Source organism: Micromys minutus, assembly GCF_963924665.1.
Source record: "Micromys minutus genome assembly, chromosome: 9".
In the NCBI taxonomy this organism is placed as follows: domain Eukaryota; kingdom Metazoa; phylum Chordata; class Mammalia; order Rodentia; family Muridae; genus Micromys; species Micromys minutus.
The window spans coordinates 26,458,325-26,480,059 of record NC_137978.1 but is presented as its reverse complement, the minus strand read 5'-3'; the positions used below and the strand labels follow the sequence as shown (position 1 = coordinate 26,480,059).

The 21,735-nt window shown below is 49.3% G+C and overlaps 1 protein-coding gene across 8 annotated transcripts in view; it reads right to left on the bottom strand.

The window, feature by feature from the left end:
- The window catches only part of SSBP3 (single stranded DNA binding protein 3), a 135,349-nt gene that overhangs the window by 39,640 nt on the left and 73,974 nt on the right, over positions 1–21,735 (bottom strand). The window lies entirely within an intron of this gene.

Below are 21,735 nucleotides of genomic sequence, written 5' to 3'. Positions count from 1 at the left end.
CCTCGCCAGGTCCCACATGCCTCTTAAGAAGAGTGTGGGTTGCATCATGGGAGATGGCCTCTACTTTTTCACTGTTGAATCCTGCTGTCTTAGCATCCACTTGGCACGTCTGCCTCAACAAATGCCTCCCAGGGGTGGTCAGATATCGGATGTTCCACGTGGCCACTTTCTAACAATTGTGTGCAACCTGTTTGGGTGATCAGCATATCTGTGCCTGGCTCTGTACTTACAGGTGCAGAGTTGAGGCTGAGATGCCAAATCCTGCCTTTAAGGAAGTCACAGATCTGGGCTTCCTACCAGAGTGTGTTCCCTGCTTCTCCTATGCAAGCTAAACCTCTACACACACCTGTCTGCTTACACCCACCCAACCTTGGTCCTGCCAGCTCCACCGTGACCCAGAACACGAAGCTTCATCACTCGCTCCTCCTCACTCTAGGAAGTCACTTCTTTCTCTCCTTGACATAGAAGTATGGCCTTCCACTAACATACCCAGTACAAGAAAACGAACACCAAATGAGCGCTGTTGTTTATGTGGAGAGGACCGGGTGCTGGGAGGCACTGAGTCTGCAGGCAGGGGAACGTTCTGTTGATACAGAACGAAGACCCAGCAGGGGAATACAGTGGTTACCTGGCAGATCCCAGGTATGACAGAATGAGCTGGCTGTTGGTTATTTTCAAAATGAAGGCTGACAGAACCCCCCTAAGGAAACTCTACCTAACTGCTTCCCAGTCTACAGTCATAGTGAGAGGAAGAGAGACTTGCCACACCCCAGTCCTGCCTTTATCTGGGACAGGATCTGAGGGCGAATCAGCAGGCACAGGCATTAGTTGTGTTATTGTGGCTAAGAGTTCTATGAAATAAATATATTCACTCATTCATCACCACCACCATCCCCCCATGTAGCCTAGAACTCACAATTAGACTAGGCTGACCTTGAACTCACTGCCTAGGGGACTAAGTTGTAATTTTTTTGAAACAGCCAACAACTACTTCTCTGCACCAGGAGCAGAAGAGTGGGGGCTGAGATAAAATCCATGTATCCCTTGGGTTCCTCCAGAAAAGGTACTACACACCATCCTTCACGGACAGCTGACCTGGAGTCCCTGTTGACTCTTTGGTGTTCTGAATTACTACATTTTCAAGTGCCTTACCCTGGGACAACTGTACTTCTACTTTCAATTCCTTTATTATTTGGGCATATGACTTTTTACATATTGAAGTCTTTGTTCTAACTGGTAGGGGGGCATAAACTTTTAAATGAAAGACTGAGGATACCGCTGCTTTCCTTTCAGATATGGCTTACCATAAAATCAGGGGTGTGTGTGTGTGTGTGTGTGTGTGTGTGCGCGCACACACGCACACACATGTTTGTTTCTGGAGACTAGGGGTGCAGGACACAGGCCAGAGCAACTATGATCCTAATTAAATGGATGGTGTAACTCTCAGTATTTCACCATCTCCAGTGGAAGACAACAAAGGCAACCATGTCAACCATGAGGAAGAGGCAGGAAGCCAGGAGATGATTTCTATCAGGTACTGCCTTTCCAGCAGGCAAGCTGAGGTGCTCCGTGTGCTTCAGCTAGTGCAATGGAGACAAAAGGATGAACAAGCAGAAACTGGTGCTGAAGGGCAATCTCTAAAAGACTAGGGAAGGCTCAGGACACACTATTACAGACTCTCACCAAGGGGACCCAGGCTATAACTGACCTGCCCTCATTCTCCCACGCCTTAACCACAGGAGCTGCTTGCCTACGCCCACGACCCAGCCACAAGGTGAGGCATACAGCAAGTGTTCAATAAATGATTACGTTAATATTCAAGGACCTGCTCAAACCTGACCACCGTGGAGCCAGACCTTTCAGGCCTGCTAAGAACTGGCCTCTCCCTGTGGTTTCAAGCACTGAGAGTTCCATTACGGCACTCAACAAAGCATCTCGTGTGAGTTTTTTTTTCAACAACCCAACCCCCTGGCACACTCTTTGGGCTATAGCATACCAGGCTGCATGGTTGCTGAGGATGCAACAGTCACACACGAATTAAGGCTGAAAGGACCTCTCACATGGGAGCCAGGTCCCTTCTCGTGCGGGGACTCCGTTTCCTAAAGTCTGCCCATCCTGGTTCATACACACTGGAAAGAGGAGGCTGGAACCAGCAGAGTGTAAAACAGAGCGTCATTCACGACAGGGCACTCAGAGGTCAAAAATTAAAAAGCACCCAGAGACCCGTCTGTCTAGACCCCAGACCTTCCTCTCCCGCACCCATTCTAGCATGAACATTTGGATAGAGGGAAAAGTACACAAGCATGTGTGTGCATGCACACAGACAGATAGATATATGTGCTCAAATTGATTGATTCTTGCATCTACACCCATCAAGTTCTAGGGAAATGAATGAAGCCAAATATTCACGGGTGGTTAATATAGTTCAGCAGGTAAGTGCTTTTGCCAAGCCTGACAACCTGAGTTCAATCCCCAGGACCCACGTGGAGCAAAGAGAGAACCAATTCTCCCTAATTGTCCTGTGACCTTCACGTGGATGCTGTAGTGCCTGTCCCCATAAAATAATTTATTTTTATAAGTAGTCAGATGGACTCTGGACTCTCCTAGCTCAGCCAATAACTCCTGACTGATTTATAAGGCTACAAAAATAGTATTTTGTTCTACAAATCCTTCCCTCTTTCCCTGCCCAACACCGAGGCCTTGGCACGCAGCGCCCCAGCCACATGTGAAACCACATGAGAAACTCAAGCCAGGCCATGTGGCAGAGGGCCCGACCAGCAGGGGGTTAGGGGTGTGTCCTAAATGTGGCCAGGAAATGAAAGTGGCAAAGGTAAGTGTGGTCTTGGCAGATATGCCCCCTGAGTAGAGCGGGAGACCTATGCTGCTCCAGGTCCCAAGAGTCTGTACAGAGTCTGAGGTAGCCTTCCCTCCTTGAGCATCCCTGCAATAGTGAAGATGCACATGGGAATTACAAGGGTGGAGAAAATGCCATATCCTACAGAAAGGTGACCACCAGAGCAGTAGCCATTGGTGATATGCAAAAGCCTCCCACACAGACCACAGGACAATGGTTTTGGTGAAACATGTTCAAACTCTGCAGCTCAGAGAAATCAAAGAGCTGACCTACATGAAAAGATATAAATCAGCTAGTTTAAAAAACAAGTCCCAGTACCATAGAGTACCTGGTTCATATAGGCAGGACACTAGTATTTGGGAAGAGCATGAACACGTCTGCCCAGCACCAACAACAGAATGAAATTACACAAAGCTTCCTTGATCTATGTTCCAGGACTGGTTGCCTTGGAGGGGATGGTCTGGGGTAACCTGGGTTGCTCACTAGTGACAGAGCCAAAGGAAACCAGTATATCACCTACCACCACTTATGATATCCTGGGGATGACCATCGTTAGAGCCTAAAGCACAGGTCCTCAAGACTTAGCTCTGGCTACAAACCGCTCGTTTCGAAGACTTAGACCTCCAAAGCATGAGCACTTGGCACACAGGCTGATGAGGGTTCTGCCACCCCAATGCTACCACAGGTACCCCCTGAGCCCTTTATGCAAGTAACTAAGGAAGGCTACCATGCAGGTAGAAAGGGCCACTAGCTACAGCCAGGCCACTAAGCTCATGGAAGGCAGATCGAAGGCATGCGCTTCTTTGAAAAAGTTCTATCTCATCAACTAAGGACTAACTCAGGAACAGAAAGAGAAGCAGGCACCTTTTCATCCTGACCCATAAACCAGGAGGGGGCGAGTGGAAGGAATGTAGCAACCTAGGAAGCTATCATTTCTGGTTTAATCTGTAAGAAAACTGAGCTTTACAGTTATACAGTTAATAATTAGGACTAACTTTAGTCCCTATACATCCAATTTCAGAATCAAGAAACCCAAGCACCAGTCTTCCAAACAGTCTCCACAGTTCCCCCAAACAAACAAACAACCATGTACTTTTTGGCTCACAGTGCGAAGCAGCAGACGGATCATTAAAGCACCCAATAATCACAATTCATTCTGTGACTTAGGTAATCTGTGAGGCTGAACTTTGACTCGGCCCTCTCTGTCAACTTGCCAAGAAGTAGGGAATGAGGCCATGTTTGTAAGATCCTTCGAAAAAGCCTGTGGACCTAACTTGCAAGTGGCCCAGATGGATGGGAGAAAGGCACAGAGGCTGCAGGGCTGGGCGGCATCAGGTGCATTCAGCAAACACCCTGGTGGCCGGTACTGCACCCACTAGGCTGGAGACAACAGGGTGTGGGTTTGCCTTGAAGTTCTAAAAGATGAAGTGAGTTGTGACAGTGAACTTACGGACATGGAAAGGTATTCTAGGCAGGCGCTGAAGCAGGGATTAGGGGGATCAGGGAGGCTTTAAGGAAGAGGTGGCATTCAAGCCAGGGCCTTACAGGACAGCAGAACTCAAAGATGATGCCTGCAAGAGATTAACGGCTGACATCTTAACCCTCTCTGCCAGCACAGGCACCTGCTATGTCTTTGGGGAGGGGATTTGTGGGGGAATTCCAACAGTGCTCTCTGTCTACCCAGGACCACTCCATCTGCACTTAGGGGTGGGCATTGGCTCCCTCTCCCTAACCCTCTTTCACATGAGAGGGCAGCAATTGTCCAGGCCCACTCTCGGCCCCTTAGTAACCAATCATTACACATAAGAAAATGCAGGCTACAGAAGACCTATCTGGGGCCTTATGGCTCAGAACAGGCAATTCTCTGAGTTAAGCCCCAATGGGCTAAATTCACAGCGCCTGGTGTTGTTAAATCCCAGTTTCTCTCCTCCCAGTTTGGGATGAATGATTAGGAGCCACAAAGAAATCCAAGTCTGTATTTAAGTTCTAATCCTTTGAGTCACCAGGAACTGGGAATACCTGTATACCTCACATTTCCTCACTCAGCTCTCCGTGGTGACACAGGGGAATGGAAGTCTTGGCCCCTGTTGGGACTATCAGATAAGACATCTTGTGGGCAAAGCAGGTGCTAAGCCATTGTTGGTTCTGAGCCTGATACAGAGTGGACAATTACAGATAGGCCTAGCTTTCTGAGTTTGATGTATTTGCTCATTTGTGAGGTGAGGATCTCACTCTTGCCCCCGCTGGCCTATTCTGAGCTCAAGAAATCCTCCTGCCTCAGTCAAGTAGCCGGGATCACAGACACAGAGCAGAGTGTGAGCAGGAGAGTGGTACATGGGGGGGAGGCAGCGAAGAGGGGGGCACATGAGGCGTCTGCTCGAAAGAAGCTACACTTCTAAGAAGTAGTCTCTTCAGTGGCCACCTTACAAGAGTTAAAAAAGACAGACAGACAGGAAGGAAGGAAAGAAACAAGATAAGAGAAAGTCACATTAGTCCTTTGCAAAAGACAGACTGTCTCCCCAGGCTGAGAGAGAAGGCTGTCCCATCTCAGGCCGGCCCACCTATCCTAGGATGCACCAGTCTGTTTTGGGGAGTGGATTAAAAGGTGCCTCATGGTAAGGAGTAGAGTCCAGGTTGCTAATGTCACCTGGTTGTGCCCTGGACCCTAGCCAGGGTGCCCTCTGTGAGCAGAAACTCTCAAGCCCAGTAAGTGTAGCTATCTTGGCTGTCCCATATAGAGCTTGGCCTGTCCTTGCATACGGGGAGGCTGGGGAGGCCGGAGAGGCTGAGGGAGACCAGAGCCCCTGGATGATGAATACTATGTAGCAAGTCAACAGCATGCTCTTTGTACAGTGATCATTCTCTTCTCCAAAAGATGGCTTATGCCATTAACAACACACACACACACACACACACACACACACACACACACACACACACACACACACACACACACACTGCCTGCTGTCTTAAAGAGCTACTTACAACCACAAACATGTCCTAGTAGGCCAGTGGCAGCTCCTTAACAAGAAGGCTGACAGTTGCTCCTGCAGAGTGGAAAATTCCCTGGCGTGGACCTGCATACAAGCTCAGTTCCAATGACAACTTAATCCTGTCGGGACCAAGGTACACAGTGAACAGAAGCCATTGCCTCTAGGAACTTTGTGCTCTAAGTTTGAAAGGAATCATTAAAGGCAAAGTCCTCCACATATCTCTCAAGAATGGGAGCCCACAGCTCCTCAGCTGGTACTCAGTAAAGTGGGTTCAGTCACTCTTCCTCATCCTCTGCTGTGACACGATACTGTGCAGTCTCAAAACTCCACTGGGGTCCCTAATATCAAAGCACTGGTGGGGGAGCAGTGGCTCAAGCCCACCCCGGTCTCTTCTGCACAGCAGAGAGAACTGGAATCCTTGGGCTCTCCTGCCTGGCCTCGGGTAGCCAAGAGGAGCTACCCACCGAGGCTCATGCAGCCATCCCTCAAGCATGCCCCACTCCCCACTTGCAAGCTCAGAGCTGAGCAGATGCCTCCTAAGCCTTTAAAGCACAACTAATTGGGCTAATTTCGCTAACAGTTTCTGTCTCGTCCCCCACCCTGCATCAACCAGCGTCCTTTGGTACTGCTGGAGAGAGGCAAGCTGTTGGCTTAGTGTTATTTTGTCAGCCATTAAACGATTCATCGGAGTCATTAATTGATTTATTACTGCTGCCTGCTCAGAGGGTTTAGCAAATAAAGAATGATGTAGGTCACAATGCAAAGGAAACTGGATCAAACAACACCACGAGGAGCTGGGCACTCAGTGCCTGCCACCGTCCAGTCTAGTAGCCCTCCAATCCAGCTGCCAGGCGGGAGTCAGTGCCGATAGCCCTTCCAACCAGAATTCAGGCCCAGCCTGCCCCTTGCACAGGCGGAGACATGGAAGGTGGCGGGTCTTGTCTGGAGACTTTGAAATCAGCTCCTGAGGAACCGCTAGACACTGTCATCTGCCAAGCAGGAGGGCAGAAGCCTAAACCGGGCACTAAGCTGCAGAGTGAAGAGCCTACAGATGAGGCTTCCGGCTCCTATGCTAAGTCTCTGCTCCCCTGGAGGTGACACACAAGACAGCAACAGTTGACATGTTAACAGGCACCTCCCAATGCCTGGCCTTTTATGTGCTTATCTCTGATCCTCTCAACAGTCCTACAGTTGAGGTATTATCTTCCCTGTGTTACAGAGCGAAGTGAAGTTCCAGAGCTGACCTGCCCCAGGCTGCATGGCGGGCCAGGAAGCAGCAGTCTAAGACTCAAACCTGGTGAATCTGACTTCAAAGTCCACACTTCTTCCTCTCTATCATATCTTCAGACAGACATTAAAGACCCCAACACCTGCAGCTCAGCTCCGTGGGAACTGACAGAAACAGGCAGAAGACCAAGAATAAGGCCACTCTGGCCTTCTCAGAGCCCCAAGCTCTTGGTTTACAGAATGGCAGGGCTAAGGGGCAAGCCCTGAGGTCACTCCAAGAGATAATGTTCCAAATTTCAGTCCTTCTGCCAAGAACATCATACCACCCACATACACCACGGGACCTGGGTGCCTCTCCCTTGTGAGTACTCACACTGTGAGGGAGCTCTCTCAGTCCCTACACTGGGCTAACCGATTTCCTTGAAGCCTAGGCACACAGCATTTGGCTGGCTGTATTCGGCTAGACCAAAGAGACTGGTCCTGTCACCTATAATTGTCTTTCCAACTATTTAGGGTCCCAAACAAACTAAAATGAGTGGCACTGAGGAGAAGGCAATGTTCAGACCTCTAATGATGGATTCCATGATGTTTGTGTGCACATGTAGAGAAGGAAATAGTTCTGGTACTTAGGGGTTTCCCTAGAAACCAAACAGCCATTCCATGTGTCTCAAATTCTTGTTCTGTAGTAGTCGGCTGTGAGGAAACCCCACATTCCTGTTCAGCAGAATTAGAATAAAGCTCACCCTGACCAGCTTTCAGGAGGCTCACAGAAAGTGCTGGCTGGTCTGCTCCCAAAGTGAAAAGGTCATGCACCCACCACAAACCACCAGTTTATTTCCTGCTTCTGTTCTGGATACAGCCTGGCCTGAAGCTCTCTGTGGATACTTTCTGGGACCTGCCAGGTGTACCATATATAAACTGAAGCTAAGATAAGCAGCTACTCTAAGATGCCCCTCATCTTCCCTGCGTTCCTCGTCACAGCGCTGTCACACCTGACTGTTTATTTCTTACTAAACGAGCCTGCTGTCTTCTCAGGGATCAGGTGGTGTGGTTTGTGGAGCACAGAGAAGATGCTGTCTCAGTATTATCTGGATGAATAAAATTCCTGCAGAAATTCTGCCTATTGAGAATAGGTACCAAATTCACAAGGTTAAATCCCAAGGCTTCCTCTAACTTACCGCTAGCCCACATCCAAATAACCAGTTGCTCCAATATACATGCATGCACCCGGCACCACACGTCTCAGGACACATTGTTCTAAGCATATCCCAACTTAGGAACTGAGAATGCCTAAGTGCTGCTGTTGCTACTGCTGAGAGCTTGCTACCAAAGGACTCAGGTAAACCACATCTCCTAGTCACTGGTCATGCCGGTACAGCAAAGACCACTGCTGAATCTCCCTCTCAACTACAGAGACTTCAACTATCCAAGAAAAGTGCTTGTACATCCAAGGAGTGCAGTGGCAAAGAGTGGTGTGGGGTGACTTCAGGAATCTTAACTCGCCATTTTCCCATTTCAGAAGACACAGAGGACACATTTCGGAGACTAAGTGAAGGAGGGAACCCAGTTCTCAGTGAACTGCTGAGACCTACCGTCTCTCCTGATCTCAGCCCAGCAAATCAAAGACTGCTGTTTATTCTCAGATGGGTTCTTGATTAAGAACCCTCTGTTCCGATGGCCTAAAGAGTCATTTCCGCATGGGACTCATAAAGATCAAGAGAAGCTACAGCAGCTGTGGTGTCTGGAAATGGTAAAGGGGGCTGCTCCTGGCCTGAGCAGAGGCCCACTCCCTGACAACATGCTCCAATGCAGTGCAGTCCTTAGCTAAGCCTGAGATCACTGTCCACAGCTGGATCCACTAAGTCAGAGTACAAGAGACAAGCATCAGCGAACAAGCTCTGAGCTAGCTTAGGGAGATACGCCACCATATGCCTACTCCCTCAGTCTTGCTTGACAAGCACAACGAAGGTAAAGCAGGAAGGGGAGCTCTCTAGCCTGCACTGTACTCACCTCATCATGGTGCCAACCCCGCAACCCAGGAGCCAGTCCTCTCTTCTCTGCTCAACACGCTCTCCCATTTCCTTCCAGATTCCCAGAGAATTCCCAGACCTACATCAACACCCAAACACACCCTGCTCTCCAGGCCAGAAGACGAACAAAAAGATTATAAACCAGAATTCAACACTAAACAATGTTGCTTCCCACCTGTGCCTCTTTCTCGGGAAGCAGAGACACCGAAAACAAAGACGCACTGAAAGCAGAGAACATGTAGACTCGGGTGGCTTCGCAGCCTCGGCTGCTCACCTATGAAGGTAGGCATGTTGCCCTCTAATGCAGGGCTCCTCCTCCTCCCAATCTACCCTCCTGCTCTTCCTGTCCCCTCACTTGCTAGTGGCCAGCTTCTGCAGGTGCCATGGTCTCTACTTGGCATATCCACTTCTCTGCCACGCCAACGCATGTCTTAGGTGGTCCTGAGCACTGAGCAGACTCTGTTTCATCTCTGTATGAAACTCCTACCTATATCGCCATAGCGTTTCTCAACTGGCCTCATGACAGGGACAGAGGGTACCTACTTGCATACTTCTGGCTCGGAAAAGGCAAAGCAGGTCTCAATGTCGGCTACATGCGATAACCACTAAACAGCAAATGACTAGAGACACTGCCCCTTCCCTGCGCTAACCAAGTTAAAAGACCTTTTTGGACAAGCTCAGCCTGGCCCTTCTAGGGGGGAACAAATCTCTCTCTTTCCTTATTCTTCTTCATAACCATGGAACTTCAAAGAACAGAACATACTAGTATAAGCCCAAATGTCAAGAGGGGCAAACACAGCACCACTCGTATAAGACTCCTTGTTCTCTTGTCACAGTGGTTACTAGAAACAGTACCTGAATCCAAGGTCTCCTCCACTGTGAGACTCAGAACTCAGAAACAGCAGACCCGTCCCTGGCAGATGACCAAGCTCCCTGATCTGTGGCAAAACTGCCCTAATGTGGGTTGTTTTCCTTTGATTTTTGTCTAATTCTACTCATGATCATGGTCTCCACCAAAAACAAGAATTTTTAATTAAACCCGGGCAATGCATGGGCCTTCAGAAGCTCAATCCAGAGCTATGTAACAGGAAGGAGACTGAGGATCCCTTGGCTCACATACCGAATCAAGGGCAAGGCAGCACTGGAACAGGGTTTCCTAAGGTGTCTGTGCCTTGGCTGGCTCTAGAAAGTGACTTTTAACCCTGCAAGGCTTCCAAGAAAGAGGCATGCATGTATGAGTCAGGTCCTCCACAGGCACACATTTTAACACCACCATCGACCTGTCCTCTGATGCTCCCAGCACTGTTCCCAAAGCCTCATTCTGAGACTTACTCTCTGTAGACACCAGGGGAGACAGCTCAGAATCCCTCAGCAAGTTCCTGAGGTGGGGAATCTGCTTTCTATTGACCCATTTTGCCAGCGGTGACTAGGCTAGCTCAGTGACCTGTACAAGTTCACAGGTAACAGCAGATGGGATTTTCTTCCTGGTTAGGCCCAAACATGCCTCTCCATCGGAAACCGAAGGAAGGCTGTACTGGGGTTCCTCCTGTCCCCTCCACTTTCACGTAAACAAAGAATGCACACATACTTCTTGGCTGTGAGCTGTTGGTGCTGCATGGCTGCAGAGAAGATGCAAGGTCATGTCTTTGGGAGCCCCTGAACCAGACATCGTATCGCATCTTTCGTTGGCTCTGACTACAACCTAGAAGAGAGATCCGGGTCTAGGGACCAATGGCCTAAGTAGCGAGGCTACTTTAGTCCTTGCCCAGGCTCTCTGGAGTCTCCACCATGCCTGTGGGTGCAGGTCAGGGCTTAGACAGCTGCCCAAACAGGCACAGCCTCAGATTTAATTGGCCGTTTGGTTCAGCTTCCTAATCTCATCAATGTTGCCTCTATCATGAAGATGGAGGTCCTGGGCTTAATGCAGAAGAGCACCATCCAGCCCTATATAAGCCAATCCCATCCTGGGAGGCCGGAGGAGACCTCTCTGCAATAGCTTTCTAGCTCACCACCTGGACAGCACACACTCAAACTCGAGAGGCAGCAATTCTATAAAGAAATGACAGAGGTGTTCTGGCAGGGTTGCAAAGCAGGGGGTGAATGCTGTCCCTGAGACTATAATAAATGCAAACCACAGAGTAAGTTTATTCACTCTCTTATAGGGCACCATCCTGAAACCCAAGAGGTGGCTGCCCTAAGACTCAGACTCACAGCAACTGTCCTCCCACTCATTCTCTGTGACCGTGAGTGGCTACTGGGAAGGAGGCAGTGGTGGGGGTGCCGGGAGGACAACCAGCTGCATTTCATCTCGGCAAGAAAAGGCTCACCCATCACCCTTCCTGCCCACACATCCCAAGGAGGGGATGCTGCAGACTCACTCTCCACGTGCAATAGAAAGGGTGAGGAAAGCTCAGCTCCTGGTCATCCAAAAACATCACTGATGACGTGTGCAAACATCCCTGTGCAAATACACGTGTCCTACTTCTCGATTATCTCACTTTATCTAAATATATCCTAAGAAAATAAGTTGGCAACACTGATAAATTCTGCAGTGGGTCCAAAATAAAGACACGCACATGCGCGCGCGCGCGCCACACACACACACACACACACACACACACACACACACACACACACACGGTGTATGAGGGGAGCTAAAGGGTTGCTAGGGCTTTGTGCTTGGTATTGTGGATAGGTATAAGGAAAACAGTACTTTATTAAAGAACTCCAGGCAGGTTCCCAGCCAGGCCAGCACACATGCTTTGTCCAAGAGAGATGTTGGAGGCACGCCCAGCCGAGTATACACACACACACACCCAACCCCACACACACTGGGACTCACTGAGAGACACTGGCATTTTCCACTTCACTTGCCAAGAAGGGAGCACCCTGCCCTACACGCTTGAGCTGCCAACCCCTGGAAACAAAGGTGGCAGTCATGGGGGTGTACCAACACACCTCCGCTGGTCCACAATCCATACCTGCCATTTCCACCAAAAGGAAAATTAGGGCCTGTAGCAGGAAACATACGTGCCCACAACTCTTCCAGAAAGCCTCAAATTCTAGCATACTGCCATCCTCTGGGAGACTTGGGAGAGGTAGCTTCTTCAATCTGGGCTGTTTATGATAATCCACAGATCCACCCTCTTGGACACAAGAACATTAATTTTATTAGGAAAGAGTGTGGTGTTTGAAGGGACTGTGGGCACTTCTCCCAACCCCAAATTCTCCAATGGTTTGGAGCATGGAGGGTTCTGGCTGCCTCAGTGCCACTGGAACTTAAACCCCCTCCTCCCAGTCTGGCAGACCGTGCCAGCCTCCTTACCTCAGTCCTGCTCCATTCTCCAGAAGGAACACTCAGGCCACTGGCTTACTCAGGGCTCTACTCCCCATAGCAGACCTGCCCCACCAGCCTCCCACTACCTGGTCTGCACTGAGCTTGCTCTGAACTGAGATTTGTCTCCTGATGCTCACAGGGTGCCTCACTCCAAGGCCTGGCGTGCTCAAACTCTTCTTCACTCTAGACTGCTCCACTACGCTCTGCATCTCAGGCACCCACCTTATGTCCCTTTTCTCTTTCAGATTCACACATCATGCAGTTCTATTATGTCTCTAAGGCAGACCTTCTCTCAGGGACTGGGGTTAGTGACAAGATTCCCTCATACACTCTCAACTTTGGCTGAGGCTATCTCACCTTCTACATCAAATAGGTGGTAGTTCTCGACTTCCTAATGCTGTGACCCCTTTAATACAGTTCCTCATGTTGTGGTGACCCCCCAACCATAAAATGACTTCTTTGCTACTTCATAACTGTTACTTTGCCAGCTATGGATGGTAATGTAAATATCTGATTAGACCCTCCACAGGCTAAGGATGGCAGATCTAGTCACGATACACTAGGAAGGAAACAGTAACTTCCATATCTCTAGAGCCTTACTAACGACAGTCTAGCACATTAAAGAATTTATTTGCAAAAGAAATTTCAAAAATCTCAGAACCCAATACCAGTTCATCCAATCAGTTCACACCAACACTTGGTAGTTTGAGACAAAGCTGAGTTACATAGTTCCAAGCCAGCCTAGACTAGTGTAACACTATCTCAAAATAGACAGTCATAAGCACTGCACAAGTCATGGGCATTGCCAGTCTTGAGAGTTGAAAGTCCTAAGTTAACTCAGCACTAGACCCAGCGTAGGTACCAGCAAACACATGAGGAAGGCCCAGGGAGGTCCCTGGTAAGTGGAGGCTCTCAGTAAACATTTGCGGTTGCATAAATGGCCAATTACAACCAAAACAATACAGTGTTGCCCGGGCCTGTCCTGGGTCCAGGATACCAGAGAAAAGGAAGGATTATTTCTCCTTCAGAGTAGGGCAGTCTGGGGAGCTTCATAGTGTGGTGACATCTGATCAGACACCATCTGCTATTTTTCTCTAATTGTTCCACATGTGTGAAATTTTGAGCCTCTAGTTAGAATGCAGGCTCCAGGAGGGACAAGCCATGGCTGCTGCCTCTGCCCTCTCCAACATGCTTAGTGTCCACTCTCACTCACGAGGCTCTGAGAAGCTTAGTACGAGTCATTCAACACATTTATTTCAAAGCAGAGTTGCTGTACCCTACCGAGGCTCCCTGAACCCCTTCATAGAATCAAACGGTTTCCACCAACACGTTGAACAACCGGACTGCCCTGTGCAACAGGCCTGGCATTCCAGAAATGGCGACTTTTACACCTCTGGGACCACTGATGCCCAATGAGGGGCCACTGAGTCGCTTACACTTATGAACTCCGCAGGTCAGGAATTAGTATTTCCACTTGACGGACTGGAAAACGGAGGCTCGGAGATCACTTAACTAAGGTCAGGGGCAGACCACATCCAATTCTCACTCTGCCACGCTGCCCATGATATTAACTTTACAGCAATAGTCCCTTCAGTAGAAATTTCACTTAGGACCATCTGCCCAGAGAGAATCAGTGCCCATTCACAAATCTCATGTGAATGAAAGTCACAAGAGAACAAGAAGCAGTTGCATCTCCCCTGGGTTAGCAGCACAAACAGGGCACTGTGTTCCTGGCAGTGCTCATTCCTGTAGACAACAGTGGCCCCTCATTTTCCACAGGGGACACTTCCCCTTTAACTTCCAGGGAGTCCTGACACTTCTCAGGTCCAACTGCAATTGTATGAAAGCCCAAAAGAATGCAAACTTGAACACCCTTCTCTTGTTGGGATAATGGCTACTTCACTATTCTCTCACCCACGCTGGGTCCCTCTCTGCTCCTAAAACTCGATCTGGGGCAGGCGTCTGGGTGAGGGCTGCAGTCCTGGGTGAGAACATGGGAGAGGGCTAAGAAGCACACACAACAGTAAGCTCTAACCCAAACAGAACTAATCCATTCAGAGCCAAGTGGGGCAGAGCAGATGGGAAGCCAGGCATCCCCTGCCCACCACCACCCTGGGCTCCAGGCCCTTCTCCATAGAGGCATAATTATAAGAGTGACCCAACAACATGCTCTCAGAGCTGCCCTACTCCCAAACACCCATGGTATTGCCTTCATCTGTTTTTTATTTAAAATTTTGCCTAGCTACTCCCCCACCCCAATATCATGTATTAAAAAGCAAGAATATAAACAAACAACTCAGCTTTGGGTCACTGCCTGGGGTGGGACACACAAAAACTTGGTGCATCCCTTTTCTGGAGTCTCTCGGGGCTCTGATGATCAGAAGAATAGGCCTATCTTTTGTCCCTGCTGTTCTCACCAAAGCACCACGTGTGTAAGAGCATATTCCTAAGAGAATATACATTTATCTAGCTTTGAATATGAGAACAGGACCAGAGGAACCTCCATTTTGATCACTGGGGTACCCCAGTGCTTAGCATAGGTGGTGCTGTACAAAATGTATTGGAACACCTACTGAGTAGATGCAGCTCCCAACTAAGCATCAAGTGGAGGCTGTGTCTCCAATATCTATTTCCTACTATTTTAGACACCGGAAGGCAAAAATCCCATGTGCCTCATTCACTGGTGCCTTCTAATACTCAGCCTCAGTAGCCACTCTTGTAGAACAAAGGGTGATGGCTGACTACTGTAAGAAACAGGCAGTCACTACACCAGAAAGCAACAGGGCTGAAAGGGGCTCCAAGACCATGCTCGTATAGAACAAAAGGCCACAGATCGATTCCACCTGACCGATGCAGGACCTGGATCCAGGCCCGAGAGCAGGCTCCTTGGTGCCCAGCTACACCCTAGCCTCTGGGCCCTGGGCAGAGATCAGTCACAGAAACAGTACCTGTTTCTCAAAAGGAGCAGCAGGGAAGACAAGATAAACGCAGAAAACAATTAGTGAACAAGGTAACTGCCAGACCAACAGTATTATATCCTGATATAAGGCACACACTGTACCACACAATTAGAGACAAGAGTGGGGCACACTACACTAATCACAAAGTGCACTGGAGCAGGAGCCACAGGGTGAGGGTGCTGTCCAAGAAGGCTCTGAGAGCCATGAAACCCAAGATGAGCTAGGTGGGGCCTCCTTCTCAAAGAGGCCCGCCTGGCTACTGCACTCTCTTCCATGTTCCTGCTGGGGCCTGTCCCCATGCCAGCCCACCCTTTCTGCCACACTAGTGTCGTTGCTCAGGAACCTCGACAGCACCCACTTAGGTATCCAGTTCCACGAGTACAGAACAGGTCCTGACACCAAAACAGGCCTTGGCTCAGTATTTTCACATACAAGTCACCAGGACTTCTCAGTACCAAGATTTCCAATCTGTGGAGCCTCTGCAAATACCTTTCACTCAGCTCGTACACCACTCTGAAGTAGAGACAGTACAGTGCAGAGTCCTAGGCCAACCACCCCAAACAGGTCTGCCACTCACTGGCAATCCTGCCTCTATTCGATGCCCTACTGGTGTTTCTTGGAATCTCTTGCTACACATAGTTGAAACATAGACTGCTCATGGGTATGCTCCAAGTGCCAAGTATGTTCTGGCAGAGGGAGGGTTTGTGAGAGGGAGAACAGGTGGGGCTCCAGAAGGACAGGTCATTCTAGGGAACAGCTCCAAGTGTCAGGAGCAAGCAGCAAGAGGGCAGCGATAGGTTAAGCTCACTCAGTCATCACCAGAGTCAGGAATCATCCTGGGTTTGCCAGGAGGCAAGGAATGCTGTTAGAGAAAGGCCAGAGGCTAAACAGTGTGTGCTGTCAGAGAATGGACAGGAACTTGCCTATAAAATGATACCAAGTCTGCCACTGCAGGTCTCAGACAATCACAACACCCAGGAAAAACAACAGTACCACCATCAACATGAAGGGGCAAACTCACGGGATTCTAGGCCATTACATCTGTTTGTTGTTGTTAACTACATAGCCCAGGCTGGCCTCAAGTCTGGGACTCCCCTAGTTCAGTCTCTTGAGTATTTAGACCAGGCACCGTGGCTGGTTTAAACTGTTTCTCAATCCCCAGTGAGGAGCAGAGGTTGGATAGAAGAGGATCCCTTGTTTTAAGGTAACTGGTCCCTCTTCGCTTTTTCAGGGGATACAGCACCTGTCTAGAACATCCAAGGGGTTCAGATTTCCTGCTTTTAGATATTACAGCTGGGGAAAGAATAGCTTACATCTATCCCTGGATGGAGACAGATCCGGAGAGCAGAAAGTTCCCCTCCTGGGTAGCACAGGGCCACACCTGCTCTTAGAACAGCAGCAAGAGAAGCTGAGTTTGCATACTCTTGGGGAAAATCCTCACTTTAGAACCTTCATCTGCTTCTTTGCCTAGCAGGGCTCTTACCTGCAACCTGCTTCCATGACTCTCTTCTCCTACGACAGCCCATCACCCTTCTTATGTGTGCACATGCTGACCCATGTCCCAGTGGAATACGACATGCATTCCTCAGCAACCTTTCCCAAACTTACCCTCATTGATTAAGTTCCCCCTCCTGCTTGTCACTACCTGCTGCCATTCTTCTAATCAGACTGGCCGCATCCTGGTTCAGTTCCAATTTTCCTCGAACCATCCACCCGTCTCCCTGGTTCCCGTAGAAGCAAGTTGTGCTTGCACACTGCCCAGACAGTGGACACCACACATTGGCTGAGTAAGCATTGGGAGCAGTGTGAGAACACACACTTTGGATGTGATAAGCCCTGGGCTGGTGTCAAAGAGCATATATCCACTTCTGGAACTGGAAAGCTGCAAGTCCAAACAGGTAGAGCATTTCAGGCCAGGACACCAGGTTCATAATTATCAAGTGTTGAAGAATCATTTGAAACCAGCCTGACAAAGAAGTTTTTAAGAGAACAAAACAAAAGAAAGCAAACACAAACACACCAGAGCTGTCTTTACTCTTACCTAGGTCACCAGAGACGAGTGGGGAGCCACCTATGATGGGAGCTAGGGCCAGGACCTAACATTTCTCAAAGACTGCTGCTGCTGTTCTGTGGCATTGCCTACTATGTTTTCTGCCCTTACTTCAACCTTGAGGTTCCAAAAAGCAAAGATTAAACAGCGTTCTAGCTGTTCCCCAGCTCATATCATACTGCAAAAAAGACCTCCACATGTCTCCCCTGTATTTGTAAAAATATATTAGAAGACATTTTCAAGCTCAACTGAAAAAAACAGCTAAAAGTCTCACCAGAGATGGTTATCAATAATTAAAGTAAAAAGAGGAACAGAAGAGGTTTGGATTTCTAGCAAGTCAGAGGCTGGTTTAAAGACAGTTTTAAGAACTAAGTTGCAGTTTGCTTTGTTTGGTCTTTTGGAGACAGGGTCTTACCATGTGGCCCTAGAGAGGTGGACTGAGAGAAATTCTTTTAAGATTACTCTTTGGGGCTGGAGAGATGACTGGGTGGTTAAAAGCATTGGCTGTTCTTCCGGGGAACCAGAGTTCAATTCCCAGCACCCACATGGCAGCTCACAGTTGTCTGTAACTCCAGTGCCTGAGGATCTGGCTCTCTCTCACAGCCATGGAGGCAAAAAACACCAATGCACATAAAGAAATAAATAAACCTTAAAAAACAAAAACCCGCTCTTTAAAAACGTGTAATAAAAGACAATTTCTATATGGAGGTTCATGCAAGACAAGTATCACTAGCTTGGGATAATTAAGAGACAATGATGAAAAGTTGGACTGAGCCATCACCACAACTAAATTGCTCTTCTGACAAGCCCTAAGGGGCACACAGAGAACATTGCTCCTGTGACTCAACTGAGGACAACTGTCAGAGGTGCCGAGCAGCACAGTAGGCAAGAAGAGCGCTCTGGGTGGGGCATTTAAGATGACCAAGCCGATCCTGTAATCTTATTAACACCTCTCCTCTACTGAGCTGCCCTGAGTCTGAGCTTGAAGGAATCGGGCCTGAGCCCTGGCCTAAGGGAAGCAACATATAATTTTGCCCCTCACCATCCCCCCAATAGCACCAGTGTCACACTGGACGGAGCCAGGTTTAGATAACCTTAGCCAGCACAGACCTATTTGGCAGTGAAGGAGGACAACATGGTAACTAGGCAATACCAGTTCCTCCAGAGCACAGCTAGAGGGCAGAGTGCCTGGCTAAAACAGCTCATCTTGCCTTCTGAGGATATTTGGGCAAATGCCCCTATTAGGACTGGAGGCCATGAGAAATTTTTTGTCCTTTACGAACATATACAATGAGCTGGGAGATCTCCAGACGGTCAGAAAGTTGGCTTCTCTGCCACTCGCTGTTGCTGACACCACTCAGTAACTCAAAGGCACTGGAGTGGTCTTGAATCCCCAACTCCCCAATTGTCCTGTACTCAGAAATAACCAAAAGCCTTAGCTGCTGCCAAAAAAAGAAAAGAGAAAGAAAAACCCCAGGAACACACCAAATCCATGTCCAGCTCCTTTGCCCCTTGGAACAAAACCCATTGCAGACTCGCACAAAGAAGGGAGGCAAGACAAAGGAAAGGCCAGGTCACACTTGACAAGGAGCTTTCTTGTCGTTTCCAAAACAGAACTGTCCTCCATTAAAGCGCTCTTGTTGCTCGGATGTTGGTGCGGGAAAGGAGGGGCTCACAACTCTCAAAACAAAAGCAGGGCTTGGCGGGTGGGGAGGCCCTGGGCAGGCTGCTTCTCCCTGCACACTTCTCCGCCTTTGAATGGCGGCAGATCTAGGTCCAGGGCTGGCAGCTGTCTGTTATTATCTCAGCAACTCCAAGGGCTGCGGACCAGGGAGTGTGTCCCAAGCAGGTGAACACCATCTGCCTGGCTCTGATGAGATGTCCCTCTTCATGCCTGCTGCTACCAACCAGCTGTATGGCCCTAAGGAGTCACAGCTCATCCACACACCCTCCCGGGAGGGTACTTAACCCTAATGCAAGCTCCCCCTCCCTTGGTCACTCACTACCTGGCATTTTAAAACACTGGTCACCTCTGAAAGAACTTTCTTAAGGGTTTCTGCTAGGACGAATGTGCAGAGCGTGGGACATAAGAAAACAGGAGTCCACTGGCACACCTTCCAAGAGGCTAATTTTTAAGAAGGGTTTTTAATTGATCTATAAAGAAAAAAAATTCTACCTGCCTTTTAAAAAGCACTCCCTGCATTAGCTAAAACATTCCCAACACACCCTAGCCCATTTCCTCCCTCCCTGGCCCTCCCAGTTTTAATGGGGGTAAGTGGCTCCCTGATGCAATCTACAAGGCCGGGTGGGTCCAGACCACAGGGAGGGAAGAAGCTGGGTGGGAAGCAAGTCTGCTGGGTAGGGTTCACAAGGGGTGGACTCTGAAGGTCTGCAGCTCTGACTCTGCCCTCCCACTCCCCTCCAGCCGTCTCCTTCCCTCCACTATTTCATAGGCTTCTGTGTTTTTGCTGCTGAGCTAAACAACTGTAGATGGCATCCTACACCACAGGACAAGCAGATGACCCACCCTGCTCTAAGAGGCCGACTTATGGGTCTCACCAAAAACAAAGGTTTGGGTGGATAGGTAGGATAAGCCTTCCTGCCCTTGGGTCTGGATTTGGGGGTAGGAGTGATGGCACCTACAAGAATCATGTGTCCTCACTCCTGGAGGAAGTATGCATATGCAGAAAGGGGTTATATCCTTGCTGTCATTTGTCTGGGGCTCTCAAGCAGTAAGAATTCTGCAGCTGGACATATGGCTTCCTGGGGTAAGGAAGATCAGGCAAAGGCGGCCCATGAGTAGAGAGCTGGTTGTCCCAGAAGGGGGCAGCAAAGTGAAGGTCTGATCGTGGGCAGCCTCCAAGTTCCAAAGTCTGAGATAGAACTAGGCTACATGTTACACATGGTAACTCAAAATACACATGGAAAGGGCTCTCTTTTCCTGAACAAAAGCCTGTGAGGAGTAGCCCACAATGCCAGAGACAGCTCCTCAAGAACCCTGGATGCCGGTGTGCTCTCTGGACTCCCTAACTCGCAGGACCTGTTGTGGTGCTCATAAAGACAGAGGAGCTTGTAAAGGGCTTGGGAAACAATGGCAGGAAGACGCCAGCCACACAGGTCCCTAATCAGAAGTGAGTCAGTCAGCCACAGGGCTGAGCCATCCCGGCTTCTATCCTCCCATCACCACTGGGGAGAGAGGCAAAGAGCAAAGCCACTCACTGCCCTGAAAAAACAGGCTCTCTGCAACAGTACCCCACACAGCGGTCAAGTTCTAAGGTCTTCTTCTAAGGTCTTCAAGAGGAACACAAAACCTGTAACAGTAAGGCTAGACAGACACTTGGTAGGCAAGAGCATGAAGACATACACAAAAAGCTGGGCATAACCCCTGTGCCTCTTACTCCAGCACTGGGGAGTGGAAACAGGTGGATCCTGAGAGCTTCGTATCTTACTGGCCTGACCAACCAGAACCCAACCATACAAACAAACAAAAAACCGTCACAAGGGACAAACTTAAGGTCCCTAAAATCCCCCAGTCCAGAGCAGGGGCTGTGATGGGGTAGTGTGGAACACGTGACCAACCCCCTATAACTCCACATAGTAACTCATCTCAGCAATTCCCTCCGTGTGGAAGGAAGCCCTCACTGACCACTGACCCACACAGCTGCCTGTGCTAGAAGTTTCGCCAACAGGCTGCTGCCAGTATTTTAGATCAAACCTCCTTGCCCATGCCAGGGGCTGCCAGGTCTCGGGTCCTGTAGCTCCCACACTGTTGTGGGTGGCAGACCCTTATAGCACCTTATGGGAACCACTAGGCTGAGTCTCCCCTCCGGTGCCAGGTGACAGATCCAGCTTCCTGGAAATATGTGTCCTCTTTGAGTCTACTTCAGAAAGGCAGGCCTAGGTGGGAGGCCAGGGAGGGGCTGCGATGGAAAGGAACATCCTGTCTGCATCGGAGCAGGGAAGTGGCTCTTGAGCTACTCATGTGCACTTCAGCCTTTCTCCCCTTCTAAAGCAGGAAGTGTTCACTGGACGAACAAACATGCATCTGGGGTCACACTAGGGTTAGGGCAGTGGAGCCAACTTTGATTTGTGGAAATGAGCCATCCAAGACAATGGGTCTACAAGGCACAGAAATCAGCTCCAGATGCAGGCCAGAGACAGCTGTCTAGGGACCTGCAGGGTAATCAATCCTGCTGATAGTTTATTCTCCAGAGGAAGATCTGGGGGAGGGGGCTGCAGCTTATGGCTCCAGGACAATGGGAGGCAGCTGGGAGCACAGCCCTA